The sequence below is a fragment of the Passer domesticus genome, chromosome 4 (assembly GCF_036417665.1).
Source record: "Passer domesticus isolate bPasDom1 chromosome 4, bPasDom1.hap1, whole genome shotgun sequence".
NCBI classification, from domain to species: Eukaryota; Metazoa; Chordata; class Aves; order Passeriformes; family Passeridae; genus Passer; species Passer domesticus.
In genome coordinates, this window is record NC_087477.1 from 53543686 (window position 1) to 53562039 (window position 18354).

Here is an 18354-nt window from a genome sequence, read left to right on the forward strand (position 1 = left end):
AAGCTCCTTTTTCCCCAGAAATTTCATCCCTTTTTGTACTTAGTTTTTGAATATTGTTGGTATTGTTTTTAGCATGTTGAATGCTAAACCTGAACCCAAGCTTGTACCTCTTTTTAAGTTACAAAAATGATCTTACTTGTTTTAGCTGCACAATATTCATTTTGTGTGGAAGTTGGTAACATTAAAGTTATTGATTTAAATAGCAGCATTTAAAGGCAGTGCAATTTACAAACACTTCCAGTAGCTAAGTTTGGACTTGAAAAGAACATTACAGGCTATAATGAAAATTCCAGTTTCACTCACTTCTTACAATGTTTTCACAAACTGCATTCTTCATGCAGGCTGAAAATCATTATGCAGGTTTATAGTAATACAACCACTATCTTGCCAGGAAGTATAGTACCATCATTTTACAGCAGAGCTTTCATAGTCACTTTCTTCCCCAGCGAGGTTTTAGAAACATTCCCACCTGCATATCAGACCAAGGTATAACCCAAAAGAAACTTTCCAAATAGAAGCAGAAAAAATGACAGGCTGAACAACAGGTATAAATACCTGTCTCATGCAGTCAGAAAACGACAGCAACCACTTGCATCCTGGGAAGTGCTAGAGCACCTAATTTTCTGCTTTGCTTCATTTAGTAGAAGGCAGTGGCACACCAAGATGAAATCTTACAAAGAAGTCTAGTTTAGGCTGACAAAAGAGCAGCTCAGAACCAAATCTGATTCAGGTGTGTTCACAGCCAAAGGTCTTTACAGACCACTAATTTCATTAATAGTAAGCCCTTGCAGAACCAAATAGACCCATTCACACTCAAAAAATGTGTAATCCATATTATCTGGCAAACTGCACAAAACCTGAAATGAGCGCACCTTTTCCTCTTTTGACACATCTGTTTTTCATTGCTATTTGCCCAGGCTGGGTATTTTAAAACTAATGCAACAGATCTGCTGACTCTCATGTTACAAAGATTGTCAAGTTCAGTGATTTGGAAGAAATATTTGTAGCTTTTTTATATTTGTACTTTGCTGTAGAATCAACCAGGAGCCTCAACACATTGGTTAACCCCACAGGAAGAAAGCAAGTACTGGAAACAATTCTTGAGTTACCCTCTCCTGGTGTAAATGAGCTTGCCCTGTAAGTTGCTGAGACTTTTGGGGTTATAACCTTTGTTCTATATCTTTAGGATCATATCTTTTGCTTTGCTGTGTTCAACACAAGTCTGAACTTTGTTGGGAGATTGTGACTTACCTTTGGAGCCACAGAGGAAGAAGTTTAGGGAATGCAGTAAAGCACAGTGAACACAGGAGTATTTTACTAAATGCACTGTTTCTGTAGGAGCCCACAGCAGTGAAAATGCAGCCCATGCTCTCAGTCAGGCTAAGGAGCATTCAAAGGAGAATTCCATTTGGGTGCCTAGCTTAGTGCTTTAGACAGGAGAAGGAAGCAAAAAAACCCCACAAACAAGTAAACTTGGCTAACTCAAACAAACAAATCCTTAAATTCTAAATGGATTTTTTTGTCTGAATATAGAAATTATAGCTGGCTGTATCTGTTACTACTGGCTGCATTTGGCAGAGGTGGCAGTGGTTTCTGTAAGGCAGCAGGAGTTGCTGTGAATTCAGAAGGGGATCATATTTTTGGAAGTGGGAAATTTTGCTGTTAGTGAAATAACTGGGTAGGAGCTATGATCTGTTAAATTGGGTTCAGCATAAAGAAGTAAATTAACTTGCTCAAACCATTGTCAGAGAAAAATACTTCAAATTGATTAAGCATTTTAACAAATGTAGGCTTAGAGTGTGCAGTTTGTAAAATGCTGTATTAGTGAATATTGGAAAAGTGCGAACTGCTAATATTTGTGCTTTCTTTTAACTTTATTTATATTTCTTTTGTGGAACTTTCTCCCAATTCTTTGCTGGATCCAATAACTGTTAAAATACTGTTTTGTGACAATTTTTTTAAAGCAGCCATTGCAAACTACTTTGTGAAAATTAATGGTGAATTATGTTTGTACTATCTAAAGGTTTCTGCGTAGCAGTGTTTTCTTCTATCACAGAATAGAAACAAAGCTTCTGCAGCTGTGAAAAAAATATTCAATAAATATTTTTAAAACATCCCTCCCCCATCTATTTTAAGTAAATAGTTACTTTGTTTAGCAGAACCTTCAATTATAAAATTAAGCCACCTAATATTATTTTTCACAAATCATTCAACGGGTTTGAGTGCATTTATCTAAACCAATGGAGGTGCTTGATTCACTGGCTGAATGGCTGACACTCGTTTCTCATAGTCCTACTTAAGTAGATACTTAAATATTGTTGTACAGCCTGTAGTGGCTGCAAAGTCCCAGATAAGCTCGGTCTTTCATGGGTCTCATTGAATCACAACAGTTTTTTTACTTTTAAGCTGAACATTGGTGAAAGTTTAAGGGGGAAAGCAAGCTCATGGTCAGAGAGTTCCACTTAAGTTCCACTTGTTACTTTCCTGTGTAGGAAGACACTTCTACAAAGAGCATCTGTCCCTCTCAGGGTGGTTCTGGAATCCAATCCTCATGGAGTCTCACTATACAACTTCAGTATCCATGCTTCTCAGTACACAGCACTGCTGTCAATCATGAAGGTGAGTTTTGTGAGTTAGCAAAACAACAAAAGTAATAACTGGTGCTTCCATTACAGATCACAACATCCAGTGAAAAGCACCAAGTATTCACATCTTGATCTAGAGTTACATAGGTCCCTCTCCTGTGCCTGAATGAAATGGGTAAACAAAATTCTTTGAAATACTACTTGAAAAATGGCTGACTATATTTGACAGATCCTTTATCCAAACTCTAGATAGTATCATAGTGTTTGGAGACTAGTATTGTAGCCTGGCAGCAGCAGTGTGCTTGGAAGAGCAGTAGGATCTTTTTTTTCACATAGACCAATGAAACATATTTTTTTCAATAGACCTGATAAAGGGAAAACCACTCCAAAAAGAAAGAATTAAGGAAATTATTACTTTAATTGCTCCGGTCCTGCTAGGCAGAGAAAAAATTAAAAGTGACTCACTATTGCTCTATGAAGACTGAAACAGGTAACAGTAGGTAATCTACCGGATACTTCCTCAGCAAAAGTATTCCTTATTATAGCAATTCCTCAGATTAGAGGAACCTGTGAATCACAGAAAATGCAGACCAACATTTCTTTTTAGACATGTGAGAAAAGGTTTTCAAGAAAGAATATAAGAAAACTTAGCAGACTGGAATGAAGGACTTTGTTGTCTCCCCTGTGCTCAGGGTTTGCTTGAACCTAAACCTGATGCTGATTGACAATATACATGTAAACCCACTTGAGTAGAAATCATTCTTCATTGTGCAGACTGACCCAACTACATACATCTAGTATGCTTCATCAGCCCTTTCCTGCCCACAAAATTGATTTTCATTTTTTATTTCTTTAACTATTAACTAAAACTGAAGGGTTATGTGAAAACTATGTCAGATCCCAGAGAAATCAGCGAGTCTCATTTCTTCACCTAAAATATGGAAAAAAGCTTTTAAATTTTATTAATAAAGCCTTTTGCTTTCTATGCACACTCATTACTGAAGGGACAAAGCAAAGATAATCTTTGGAGTTTGGATCATTAGTGCCCGTCTTCACTGAAAGACTGCTCGCAAAGCTCATGAAGCTTTTTTCTCCTTACGCTGCAGAATAATGCAATCCATGTTGGCTATTCCACTTCTGGATAAATGCCCCTTGTTGACCCTTCTGCTCACCACCTTTCACCCCCAGATCTGTAAACTAAGTGTATCTGTACTGAATGGCTGATTCAGGCCCTCACAGCAGGGGTGGAATGTGATTAACAACTCATGAAAGCAGATCATCAACGTGGTTTTACTGGAGGGGCAAATTTGCTGAATATTTATGGAGCATAACTTAAGCTAATTGTTCAGAAGCTCCCATATACAAGCCTCTAGAAGACTGTAAAGGAAAATGGCTGCCTCAAACTGAGAAAGGTCCCTCAAAATGAAATATTTAGCAGTTTTCATCTTTAAAAAAATACAACTGTGCTCCAGTTCCTACAGCTGCAAACAACAATAGAAATAGCTAAGGCAGACCAGTATATAGAGTGAAATCATAGGCCACAAAAATTTCCTATGTTTTATATCCTGAGGGTAACAGCATAAACACAGTAATGCTTTGCAATTATTCAATGCCTTTGAGCTGAGTATCCCAAAGTATTTTACAAAAGTGGGTAAGAACTAAGCTTTCAAAAAACTTACAAACAGCAGTAGGGAGTCTTCTACGTGGAGCTTTGTGACAAACTGATTATTTTTTCTGTGATTCTGTGGCTAAACTGAAGGAAAAAAAATACCAGAAGGTTCATTTGTGTCAAGAAAAGATGAATTTTCTATTTTCTTGGTGAAGATTAAGGTCATTCAAGTTCTTTTTTTTTTTTGTCTAAAATAAAACATTCTCTTTTATTTTACAAATAGAACACCTTTTCTAACATATCTTTTATTTAAAATGTTTTAATAACAAATGTGTAATATTTTATTCTTGGAAATAGTGACATGATTGACATTTTTATCTCATTTTGAGGTCTCTTTATTTAGATACAAATTTATTTCTGCTTTTCTCCTTTCTAATTAATGAACCTCTGTTCCACTCTGCTCCCATTTATATCACTAATAGTTCTACATCTTGAATTTGCAGCAGTAACTTGTCTTACTGTGTGATGATTGATGTAACAATTCAATCTGAAAGCAATGTCATGATGTCTGAAATACAGTTAATTGCATTCCAAGCCAAGCCAAGGAGGGAATGGGTGGAGTTTCAAGGCAAGTGGTAACTCCAGTTATTAAGAAGCTATGAATAATGCTAATAGTAAGGGCTTTCCGTATTGTGAATCATTCTTAATGTAAAAATTTTACATTAATGTAAAAATGTAATGTAAAAATATTTGAAATAATCCTCACTAATATTCTTAAAGTCTAAAACAATTAAATCAAACAATATGAAAGGAAGAAAGCCATGAAAACTTTGACTGAAATGTGTTTCATTAATATGCTGACATTTTTAGGGTTTTTTACAATAGCTGTGAGTAGATTGGAAAATGGAGGAAAAAAAAGAGAAAAGGGAAAATAAAGTCCTTGGTTCACCAGTTTCCAGGAAAGCATTGTGGTTGGCCTACAAAAACCTCAAGTACAAAAGTTTGACCATTGTTCTATTGTACTCTGGGAGTGTAGCTTGTGCCTGGCTCTGGTTGTAGCTCCGTCCATTTATGGAAACTTTTATTGACAGGGCCCTGGAAATAAGAATCGTATCAAATATTTGTGAACTGAAGTTCTTAATTTTAATTAAGTCTCTCCTAATTCTAAATAAATTGACATCATCTAGGATATAGCTTTTGATGGCCTATGCTCAAGTAAGGTATTTAGCTGTATAGACCTGCCCACAAGTTATCCTCTCCAGACCTGAGTTTTGGAATAATTAAAGGCATTGGTGTTAGGGAATCAATCACAGCTTTTGTTGGAGTCTAGTGCCAGATGGAGAAGTTTACTCTGAACAGAAGTTCTAGCTAAGGATTTGGCAGTGGTGAGTGTCAAATACAGGAAAGACCTCAAAAGATGAAGAAAGGAAAGTCCCTTAACAAAAGAGCTGTCTGAAACATGGAAAGGTTTGTACTTTGCTTGTCAGTAATACGTGAACAAACACACGCACAGATGTAACTACACACACAGCCACACACTCTATTTTTACACTGATCAGATTTTCATACGCATACTGAGATCTCAATTTTTTTTAAAAACTGAGCACCTTTTAGTGCACAGAGAGGAAGCAGCAAAAAATACAGGCTCTAATGGAAGGAATTAACTTCTCAGCCATTCTTGCAAACAACTTTCTTGCCATCTAAATGTCACAAAGTCAAGATAAGTCTAATGACTGTGAAGGTACACATAGTCACTGAATCCTGTCAGATATTTTTATTCTTCAGAGTCTGATAATGTGAAGACCAAAGGTTTTCCATTGTGTGCCCAGCTTCCCTTGTCTAATCACATCTAATCACATCTAAAAATATATAGACTGAGAAAATAATTTTTTGACTCTAAGAATCCCTTTAAGATTTTGATTTTTGTCAAAGGTATTAGAAGCTTGTTTGTGGTGTGCAGATTGTTTTTCTCACTATAAAGTTTTGACATAAGAGCAATTTGATTTTTCTTTTCCTCAGGCAGGTTGATAAGTCTCTTCTCTAAGAATTAATCTCTGTGAACCATACTGGAGAATTCATAATTTGTGACTATATATATAAATATATACATATATATATATGAGAAATTGGAATATGTTTCATTACTTATATTCATGTTTCAAAGAGTAGATCCATTCAAGATGCACTGCTTCACTATTCTTTTTTTGTAAGAAAGTGTAATATGTTTGTGGTTAAATATCCTCAGAAGATTCCTCCTCCTCTTCTTTTTTTATAGCTTTGTTTCATATTTCCCACAGCCATGAAAGACCACACAAATAAAGTACTTCTGCAAAAATGAACAGCAGAGTATCACAGAAATTATCTTTGTTAATTTGAGCACATAACAGTTGTCAAACTCGGTATTAATTTTTAATGTGAGATACTTACTGTTTCTTTTTCCCTTGTTTTCAAGAAGAAAAGGAGATGATGCTTTGTTTTAAAAATTAAAGAGGACATGCCAGTAACAGTTTCTATTGCTCTGTATGGAACCAAAATTCTTTTGTAATCTAGGAGAAAAAATGTAGTTATTTACCTAAGAAAAAAAGTCTTTCCACTAAATTCATACTGCTTGGTGATTTACAGAGCAGAATAAATACTGTAAAAAACCACAGGTATATTCATACATTTAAAAAAAAACTTACCCTAGCTGTGATTGTATTCTTTTTACATTCTATTTCTAAGAATACTCCTGAAATATTTTTTCTAGAAGAAACATGCATAAAAGTAGACAAATATTAGCATGACTATTTCAGAATATATGTGGAAAAAATTATTTCATTTTATAAGAATTTGTATATGAAATACATTTCCCAGACTCAGTAAAATACTTAAGTGTATGGTTTTTCTCACTGTTTTTAAAATTTATACTTAGAGAGATGATAAATAACTTGAAAGTAATATATTACTCTAAAGTTTAATTCACTGCTTAGAAAGATGAATTTCATATATGTAGATAAATAAAACACAGATGGTGCTCTATTAGAAAGGACAAACCATGGAAACAAGGTGTCACAAAATTTTTGCCTTCCATTCAAAATTGATTTAATTCTGAGAATCTAAGTCTCATAATGAACTTGTAAAGAAGACACGACTTAAGGTTTCTTTAAGAGAAAATATTCAGTAGCTAGGTTTTTCAGAATTTTTGAGCAGGTGAAAAAAAAATTATTTATGATGATATTTTTCATCTAATAATTAGAAAACTATCCACTTAAAAAGAACAGAGGATCTTCTTTAAATTCATTATTGGTGACATCCAGGTTTTTTTATATCTCTGGCATTTTTGTTACTGTGGTCTTTTTCTGCTTTAAACAAAATTATTCTTTTGGCTAGCAGATTCATTCTGCTTGTAGGCAGCGGTACCATGGAAAGCTCAGGCCAAGTCTGCAAATATATAACAGAATTTGTCTGGGGCCTTGTCAGTACCTCATTAGTTTTCATCCAATAACTATTGAAGCCAACAGAAAATCTTATGATACACTTTAGCTACATCTCTGAGAAAGGAAAATTTGTGGTTTTTTTGGAAATCATGGCTGCACTGAGAAATGAAAGAATTGGTGCTCAGAAATCTGCCAGTTCCTTGTTCTGGGAAGTCAACACATTCTTTAACGGAGATGCACTTCCCTGATAAATTCATTACTTTTTTTGGTAGATCATTCTATTTTTATCACATACAACCAGTAATTAAAATATTTTCTGAAAGTCATAGCAGTTGCTAAACTGTCATTAATATTTTTTGTAAATTCTGTATTTGTGCTAGACTTCCATTCTTATATTCTTGAGAAAAACCTATTAATTTGTACATTAGAAATTATCACCCCCTCAGGGCAATTAAGTTCAGCAATTCTCATTCTTGTTATATTTAGATGTGGGGACCATACAGAATCTCTACTGCCTTCCTTCCTTCCTTCCTTCCTTCCTTCCTTCCTTCCTTCCTTCCTTCCTTCCTTCCTTCCTTCCTTCCTTCCTTCCTTCCTTCCTTCCTTCCTTCCTTCCTTCCTTCCTTCCTTCCTTCCTTCCTTCCTTCCTTCCTTCCTTCCTTCCTTCCTTCCTTCCTTCCTTCCTTCCTTCCTTCCTTCCTTCCTTCCTTCCTTCCTTCCTTCCTTCCTTCCTTCCTTCCTTCCTTCCTTCCTTCCTTCCTTCCTTCCTTCCTTCCTTCCTTCCTTCCTTCCTTCCTTCCTTCCTTCCCCCCTCCCTCTTAATTTAAGAAGAGGAAGCATAGACAATATTTTATTATAATTTTTGTACAACAGTGACAATTACTTGATGTCGTTCTCTTTTTTTTGGTACTGTTATGCTGTTACTCTTGCGAAATCAATTGGTTCTGCAGCTCTCAAAAACTGAAGGACTCTTAAAATAGCCAACAATAAATCTCTAGTGTTTAGTTAACCATCAAAGTAAGGAAAACACTGGGCAGGCTGCTTAAAGCAAAGCTAGCACACTAACCATGTCCTTCGCGATTTTTTCCCATGATTTTCTCATAGTGGAATTTTCAAGCTGAAATTCAAAAGCTGAGAATATCTTTTCTTATTTCCTGCTGCTAAGAGTAGAATAAGAGCTTCCCATATAAGCATTCACAGTAAGCAAAAATATATATATAACTCTATATATATATAGAGAGAGAGAGTTCCAGAGCTGATTTTTTCAGACCTTGTTTTAATGTTTTAGATTCTGAACAGTCCTAAATGCTTTCAGCCATCATATAATTTAACATTGAGTCATTCTACATTCCTAAAAGGAACCTTCTCTTATGCATGATTACATATTGTTAAAATGGATAGGTTAATTTTGCAACATGAATTTTTCATGGTAGCTGTTCTGCTACTATTTTAGTTTGTTTTTAATGATATATTCAGTACAACAGCCCTCTTATATACAATTACAATTTTGAAAAGTGACTAACTTTGGTTACAGCTATATACATCATCTTAGACTCTCATGCAGAATAGTTTTCATGGACACTTTTTGTGTGTTTCTACACCCAAACAAAGATATTTGACAGAAAATGCCACACCACAGCAAAACAGAGTGGATCTGCTTTATCTCTATCTATCAATCTATCTATCTATATACATACACACACATATATATACACACACGTGTATATGATTTATTTATGAGAACTCATGGACACAGTAGGTCCATTTGGGCCACAGTGTCTAAAAATCTGCTTTTACTTTTGCACACACACACACAGACCTACACACAGAAAAAAAGGAAAAAAGCCCTCTTGCTGTCGAATTTTTAGCAAACCTTTTAAATTAAAATTCAACTTAAATTTCTGCTCTGTTTCTCTGTTTTTACTTCATGTGTCTCAAACATGAGCAGAGAGAACTGACATTTGGTAGCCATTTGTTTGCTCAGCAAAGTGGAAGGTTAAATTGGCAGAGACTGACTAATACCAAAACAGTCATTTAAGATGAAATTAATGAAGCTAGAAGATGCTGTACATCATTCCACTTTATCTTGCAGTGCAAAGGATAAAGGTTCCTAAAGAACAGTGTGTTATTATCAAATTGCCTATAGGTCAACCCAGAACTGCTATACAGCAAGGAGCAGCAGCTGAGAGAACAGAGAGGTTAGGCAGACAACAGAAGCACAAAAAGCATCTGTGTTGCAACTTCTTTTCTACAAAGAAACAGCTTAGGATTGTCCCCATGTGGAGGATGATAGAGATAAGAAGCTCTCTGGTGGTAAGCATCTGGGACGGGAGGGAAGATCATAGGATATTGTGGGATTCTCTTTGTTTCTTTCTTTAACTGCCTATGTATTTGCTGGTTTTTGAAGCTTTTCCAAACCCCAAGGCTTCTGAAGTTCTTGCATCACTCATTTTAACTTTTTTTTTTTAATAACAATGTCAGAGCAATGTTAACACAGGAGAATATCTGTGTTAGGCCCCTAATTAGATTCATATTCATATTGAAATTTAAAGAAGTCACCAGCACAAATGAGTTACTGCAATGATTACTTCCCTCCTGATGGGAAAAGATAGCAATTGTTCCACTATGTACTAGTCCCAAGCCAAGGATGTCCGTAGATTCAAGTTTAATTGAAGTTCAAATAGACCGTGACATAATGAACTTCATTCTTCAGCACTGCCTTGAACAAATCAAGGCTTCCCCACTAAGTCTCAAGCTGTCTTGGAAGATCCTTGCAAACTCAGTGTATGTGTGGTAGTGTTGTTTGAAATCAATTATAATCTTCAGAGTCTTTAGTACCAAAAGACATTGTACTTCACTGGAGAATGACCAAGTAAATATTGGAGTGTTGCCATGTAAGTCAAAAGAGAGAGAGAAACATGTTGATGGAGCCAATTTGCTGTAGGGAACTACTTTAGGGGGTGGGAGGAAAAAGTTTAGGGCACAAGGGAGCAAACCCAAACATGCCTTGTATTTATTCAGCATTGTGTAGGCAAATCTCCAGTGGCCTTACCTTTAATGCTGAACATTTTAATTTTTTTTTTAGACAAACAAGAGCTCAGTAAATATTCTATTTTCAAGGTCTCTGCTTATCCCACTCATCATGTATTCTTTGATCAGCAGGAAACTGAAGTAAAGGCAATGCTTTTGGGACTGATCTAGAAAGCTAGATAGTTTTATTTACAGGAATAGAAATAGACAAACCTATGCTAATGAGTAGGGGCTGTACATGGAAATGTTTAAAAGATAACTTAGGAAGTGTTAACTTGTCTGTATTCAGACCTCTTTTGTTAATAAGGGTGAAAAAGAAGCAATAAAGTAGTAAACTAACTATCAGCATGGATTGAAAAGAAATCGCACATTTGACATCTGATCTACAGGCAGTTGATACAGCAATTTGTTCAAAATGGTGTTGAAGAATACTGTTTTCTTTTGGTGTCTTTAATGCTTTTTGTGATTTATATCCAGAGAAAAGAATTTGAAATTGGAAGTCAAAATCCAGTCATCTTTTATGCTTGTTTCCATAAGAAATCAGTCTTAGCCAGTTCATCTGACTTCCTGTCTGTTACTGAAAAATATCATCTTTTACCTCCTGAGATTTAAAAAGGGCTATAATTTCTCAAAAAGCCTAATTAAGTGTGAAATCTTGAAATATATTAGAGCATTTCCCCAACTTAATTTTGTATTGAGATGTGCATGCAATATATCTTCATAAAGTTTAAACAAAAGTTGATAGATTGAATACAAAAGTAACTTAGACTGTCTCATCAATAATGGAAAAAAACATGTCAAAAGTCTTGCTAGTTTATTTAACCAAAGTTTTGTACAAGAATTCACTTGTATGGACAATTATATTCATAAAAGCCACTTTTTACTTTATTGTGATGAACAAATGTTCTCAAGGTTCAGTCACTTCATTGGTCACTGTTGAAACTGAATGTTTGCATTCGGCTTAGAAACACATTTCTATGGCCTGTGCTTTGTATAGAACCAAACCAGCTGAACACTGTTAGATCCCAGCTGTTCTGCATTGCCAAACTGCAGTTTCCATGGCCCTACCATATACCAGGAGGGAATTTTCTACCTGCACGTTACTTTCCCTGCCTAAAAATTGCAGGCAATTGGTTTGTTATATCTGTAGAAGCATAATAAGATCCAGGTGTGCCATTTGTTCAGGATACATCTTTATGGGGTTTTTTTTGTTTGTTTGTTTTGTTTGTTTTGGTTTTTTTTCCAAATCCACTATCAGTAGATGCAAGTTACTCAAGTCATAACTTGCACAAATTTTCTCACTATCGCTGCCTGTTACATCCCCAGTGAGAGTAGCTGTAATCACTGGTCATTTGTCACATACAGTGACATGACTGACTAAATACCAAAGTGATTTTCAAGATTTGAAGCTGTATGCAATGAAACAATTAAATGTATAAATTCAAAAGGGGTTATGCCTGGCTGCAAATGAGTGTGATCTAGAAGTGCATGGGTCATAAGAGGTGACAGAAAATATCAAAATATTAATAAAATGTTGTGAGTGAAATGCAAGATTAAATACAGAAAACCTGACAATTGCCATGTCTGCTTTTTAATATATTTTTTCTGCTTTTTTTCTACCTTTTTAATCAGTCCTCTCTCTCAATTAGACAATTTTACACCTTGATTTCTAATTTTGCTGAATTTGGCACTAGATGCAGAACATAGATGGGCTCTACTATGTCATTTTGATTTGGAAGCTCTAAATACTGACAAAAAAGCCCTGTAGTTATTTGCTTATTCATTGTCATCATCACAGTAAATACACCTCTCTATGGAATCTTGATATGTTTTGCAATTTTTTTTTAATACCCCAATTTTTTCAAATGTAATTTATAAGGAAAGATGGTATCTTGAACAGTGATTTTTCATTGTTTTTACAATATTTTCTGATTTTTTTTTCATTTTAGATCAAGAACACTATTAACTTTCTTGTGCTGAAAATGACCAATGGCCTTTCGTAAGAACCTTTACCAAAATGACAGGGGACACTAAAATGAGAAACTCTTTGACAACTGAACATAAATAATTTTCAGGATTCCAAAGTAATATTTTACCTTGGCAGCTGCTCTGATCAGTTTAATTGGAAAATGCTTTCAGTTCTGTGACTGAGAAAGAAGAATGTGACTCTGGACTCTATAAACGTTCTGGATTTATGATTGTCTTAGTTTTCCCATGCCCTTTTGCCTGGGACTTGTTAGGGTGCTTACAAAAACTGCTTTTGTAAAATGCCTTGGTAGTTCTGGATTTTTAAGAGGAGTGCTCACAGACAGTGGAAGGTGGATTCAGCTACCAAAAGAAACTTTTTGTTCTAATAATCACTTTGATTTGCTTAATGTGTAACCTACAGGGGAATACCATTCAGTGGGTTGTCAGAGTTCACATGATTCTGTATGTAATTACGTTGGTATTATAATTGCCTATAAATGTCTATGCTGGAAATGATGTAAGTTTCTGACCAGGGGGTATGTTTTTACATTATTGCATTATTCATGTTTAAAGCAAGTTGGTGGAGAATATAATTGGAAAGAGAGAAAACAAGGAATTTAGATTAAAGCCCTTTATAGTAAAAGAATTTGGGTTTGGAAAATTTATTTTTGCATGGCAGGATTGTTGTAAGGCAGATTAAGACATTTCCTATCCTATAGAATCATTATTTCTGCTCAGAAAAAGAATTTAAATTTAATAATTGGGGCGATTTTGGAAGAAGTCTTGACCTTATGAACAAATCCTGAAAATAATGTGTTTTGGAACAAAACAAATCATTGTGAGATTGTACAGATTCATGTAGAACACTGCACTATAGCAATAATTCAGGGAATGATATTATAGCATTAATCAGCTTGCAAAGTAGTTAAAAGTAGTTTCAGTATGCTTGTGGACTACTTTCCTCTGTTTTTCTGCAGAAGTGGAATCAGTTTCTTTATATTTCACAGGAAAGGTCATAAAATCAGTTAGATTAGAAATGTAGCAATTTCTACACATGTGAACTAGCTAAATGCCCTACTTTAATTACTGTCAAGTAATAATATAATTTAAACTAACATTTTTTTTTGCTTTTTGTCACATTTTCTATTAAAACTCACACGACAAATTAAAACAAAATTCCAATTTATCAATAGCTGCTTCAATAGGCAATAGTTGGATTTTATGAAGTAATTGAATTTTGGATTCTCACTTGAAACACTACCATTTCATATTTTCTCCTGTTGCACCCCAAATTATTTGTACTGCATACAACTTTTGTAAGCTTTATAATTCTAAAATAAACAATTCAAATTCTGGAATGAATTAAAAACTTACAGCAATTTTAAAACTCCTAAAATTCTGAATTCTGAGAGTATACAGTCAGGTTTTTTTTAAATCCTGATTTACCATCCTCCTGAGGCTTTATCTGTTTACATTATCAGAAGCAGTTATCCATTCCCTATGCTATTTTAAAGTTAAATGTTGATGACTGTAAGAAAAGAAAAAGAGGAATACAGTACTCCAACACCAATAAGACAGAGGTATTTAATGTTAATTAAAGGTAGAACACATTTTTATCGTTTATGTTTCTGTGCAGAACATATTCCATTACCTACTTTGCCAGTTTCAGCACAGAATTCAAGACTTAAGAGGAAAAGAGAGGATTTGGTTCCGTAGAAAGTAATGACCATATTTTAAGTGCTATATAATCTTTTAGAATAATGATTATATTTCTCTCATTTATACATCAAATGCTTATTCCAAAATAAAACTGCTTTTATGATTTTCCACTTGCCAAGTGTCCACAGAGGACTCAATCATCTTTACTAACAAAAGTTTCTTTTATGACTTGACTTTGAACAGTATCTTTTACTGAGCACCTGATCTGCATGAAATAATTAGGATTGGTCAGAATTAGGCTTTAGACATGTACAAAAAAATCACAAGCTCCCTGAGTCTCTCAAGAAGGGATAGTAGTTTAAGGAAAAAAAAACTAAACCCATGGAATTTTATAATAGCTTTAATGCTTTGAGTCTTGGCTACACCAGCTTAGCCCACAGCATCATTCCTGAATATATTAAACTACTGAATGATTTAATGACTGAGTGATGATTTTAGATTAAATTGTATTTTATCACGTTCATGTGTGTAATTGTGTGAGCATGCACAGAATCAGTTGAAAAGAGCTGCAAACCACGGCTGAGTCATCAAATGCCTTTGTGTTAGGGCTCTGGTAAGTGGTTTTGATATGAAAAAGTGTTCTATGCTACACATGGTTGTCAAATATATGTTTTTAAAAATTTCTCTTATTCTCTCCAGTTTCTTTTGTCTTGTATTTTGTAAACACATTAGCTATGCTGTACCTAACTGATCATGAGTCAGAAAACTCTTCTAAGGCAAAACAAAAAAATACTTTTTAAGTAAGAGAGGACAGTTAAACAGCTTTTTATAATTATTTTTATTTTCATTTTATTTTTATAGAGGACTAGCTTTAACTTGTGCAAGAGCCCTTGTAAACTGGTTCCATACCTGAGTCTCCAAGACTGAGAACAGTGTCCACCACCTGCACTAATTGTTGACATAAAACAAAAACATGTTTCTGCTTGGTCTGAGCTGCAAAATGCATGCTCACATTCTTGCCTGGCTTATTTACTGATTTCAATAGATACAATCTTTGGAGGAAACCTTGTCTTTGGTTTTACTGTGAACATATATACTACCACTAATGTGAATGAAATGAAAGTGAAGAGTGAAACATGAACTTAAGCCCAATTTTTTGTTGGAGTAAGAGGCTGGAGCTTTTGGGATCCAGGGGCAAGTCTGCTTCATGTGAATGATTGCAATCACTCCATACCCACAATAAAAATGAATGGTCTCCGAGCCACTCTAAGCTGTGCCAGGTAGCTTCAGTTTGCAATAGATAATAAACCACTAAAAAATAGTGAGAGAAGAGCACCCACTGGATGTCTGCTTTCCTCTCCTGTAATGCACGGCGCTGTAGCTTGGCAGAGGCATTAAAAGCAGCTACATTTAGCCAATTGCTGCTATTTTCTCTCACTGGTACACTGCTCAAGAGGTGTAAAAGAGCATAGAACAGATGAGAATCTGTCTTTGTCTTTTCTCTTTTTATTTCACTGATAATAGTTCCTGTGAAAAATGAATATTCACTAAGTGAATGGAAGATGAATACAGAACTATGCTGAGCGTGACTGAAAGTAAATTGAAAGAGTCGAAGACACTGTTTTAGTGTTATTCTCCAAATTCAACACTTGTTCATTTGCTTATTGAAAAAGTGATGAAGATGGAACATTCTTACCTATTTTCTCTGGAGAAATTCTAACATTCAATTTAGGACTTCAGTAATACACTTTAAAATACAAAAAACAAACAAATGTACTTGTGATTGTTTTTCATTATTCATGAAAAGAAAACCTAATTATGAAAACATTTATTTGATGTTTTATTCATGAGCTAAATTTTATAAATTAGTTGTTATAATAATACAGTTGTAAACCTTTCTGTTTGGTTCCAGCAGTTTCTTCTATTAATAGCTACGAAAGCTAAACTATAATGATGCAGAGAGGGATGACTGATTAGCATAATGGATCAAACAATTTCTTCAGAAATTTCTTCTCTCTGGTTTCAATGACTGTAATTATTTTTTTAGTTTAAAGTAAATTGTGGCAGCAGAAACTACATCCCTTTGGTGGCTTTTGCATTCTGTTTCAAGTGAAATGTCTGACAATAAACAACATTGTTCCCCTTTGTTCTTCCATATGAAATACAAGTGAGTTTTCACACTTGTAATATTTCACAGTAATTCAAATGATAATTTTTAAATTGTTTAAAAAATATTTTGACTAAAAATTTACTTTCATATTTAATATAAACCATTATTTTTATAAAGAAATCTCATGATTAATAGACAACAAAGCTTTTCTTTAGTCTGAAACTATTTTTTTTGGTTTTGAGAATTGATTGAACAAATAATGAGATTATCTAAATGAAAAACATAGTTAAAGTAATAGCTTTTCAAATGAGCTTTTCATTTGTTCTCAGATGAGGACAAATCCTTTTGGATAAGTTAGTTGGCAACAAACTTCTTCACAACAGAGTTTTGCTTTTGTCCTCCATTTTTGTTATATAGTGTGGTTTAACTTCAAGTATCTTCTCTGTTTAGCTACCTTGAACACTCTGTCTTTGCAGGCTAGGAAAGTGCTTTCTGTTATTTTTGCCAAGCAGTATGAATAATCAGGGTAGGAATATTGCCATTTTTTTGATGCTTGTATTCCAAGAGAGTAGGAAGAATTCCCAGGATATTAATTACTCCTAGCTGAATTGTGAATGAAATTCATAATTAGTTAAGCCCTTTAGTTTTCTGAAAGCCTTTATTAATCCTACTGAAATGTTAACTGGAAAGCATGGCATATGAGTAGTGACTGGAGTTCCCAGGACTTCCTTTCCTACTAAAGGTTTTTCTTACTCAACAAGGATCTTAATTTAAGCAGATAATTTCAAAGTGCCTGTGCGATTAAATGGTGCCTACTGCATTCAGTATAGTCAAACAGCTAAAGCAGAGAGACTCAGAAGAGCTGTGTATTTTTTCTAGCTTAGTCTTGGGCCCACAGGGTGACTTTTCACTATTTACTTTTCTTCTCTGATCTATTTGTCTATTTACTTATCTTCTCAGCTTTCTCACCTACTGAAATTGATGAAGTGTCCTTCTTTTGTGAAATAGTTACTAACCTATAGGGGAAAGGTATTAGGCAAATGAAAATTTTCTATCTGCAGTAATATTCACTGGTTTAAAGTTACAAAACAACATTTCAGACGTTGCCTTTGTAGCCCAGCTCCTACCAAACTCTACCATTCATTTTTCAGTCATACGTACAAGATAGGTGATCTGGAAACATTTCTCATAAACCACAAACATGTCTGCTGCAGTATTTGTTACATTAGCTGTGAGGCTTTTCCCAGTGGAGAGCACACAAAATCATGGTGAAGTAAACGGGTAGATGGGGAATTCTGCCCTAATGAATCATAGTGTGTATGGGTTTTCCTTACAGACAGTGGACAGTCTTCAGAACTTCTCCATATTTTCTGGGATAGTAACTGCAGGAAAACTTAGTTGCTTTAATGGTGTCTTTATTTTCTAAGGTAAAAACGTGGTATCTGTAATTATGTTTGTATATAAATACACACAGACATCCAAGTATCTTGATGGAATATTTCCTTAATATCAGAATTAGCTTTCAGATAGCAAGAAAAAAAAAGTGTTGAGTTTTTCCTTCTTAGCAGAACCCAGACTCCTAGGATGGAACTCAATGAGGAGGTTGCAGTTAAAGCTCTGAGTCGTGCTACCTTTCTGTTTCTTCGGTGAGTCAGAAAATTCTTTTTTGTTTCTTGGTGGTTTTTTTTCAGAAAATGGAGGCTGGTGAGATTTTTTTGTTTCATGCTGCTGTGCTGTTTTGGGCTTGTTTTTTGGGGTTTTTTTTTGAGTGGGATAGAGTTGTGTGTGCCTTCTTATATCACATCTTTTAGTCATCAAAGTGCTTTTAGCTCACTGATCCTGTTAGAGGAAGTGTGAAAGATCTTCTTACTACTTAAATGCTGAACATTCAACACTAAAAACACTGCCAAGCAAAAGACACACCCTTTTACATTTTACATTGGAGTCTGAGCACAGGCATGCAGAAGTCTGCTCATC

The 18354-nt window shown here is 34.7% G+C and overlaps 1 long non-coding RNA gene across 1 annotated transcript; it reads left to right on the forward strand.

Moving 5' to 3' along the window:
- Positions 1-899: 899 nt before the first annotated feature.
- Positions 900-13741, forward strand: LOC135300010 (uncharacterized). Its single transcript, XR_010361870.1, has 3 exons — positions 900-1137; positions 2493-2619; positions 12590-13741. It is a non-coding gene; the product is annotated as an uncharacterized LOC135300010 (long non-coding RNA).
- Positions 13742-18354: the final 4613 nt, after the last annotated feature.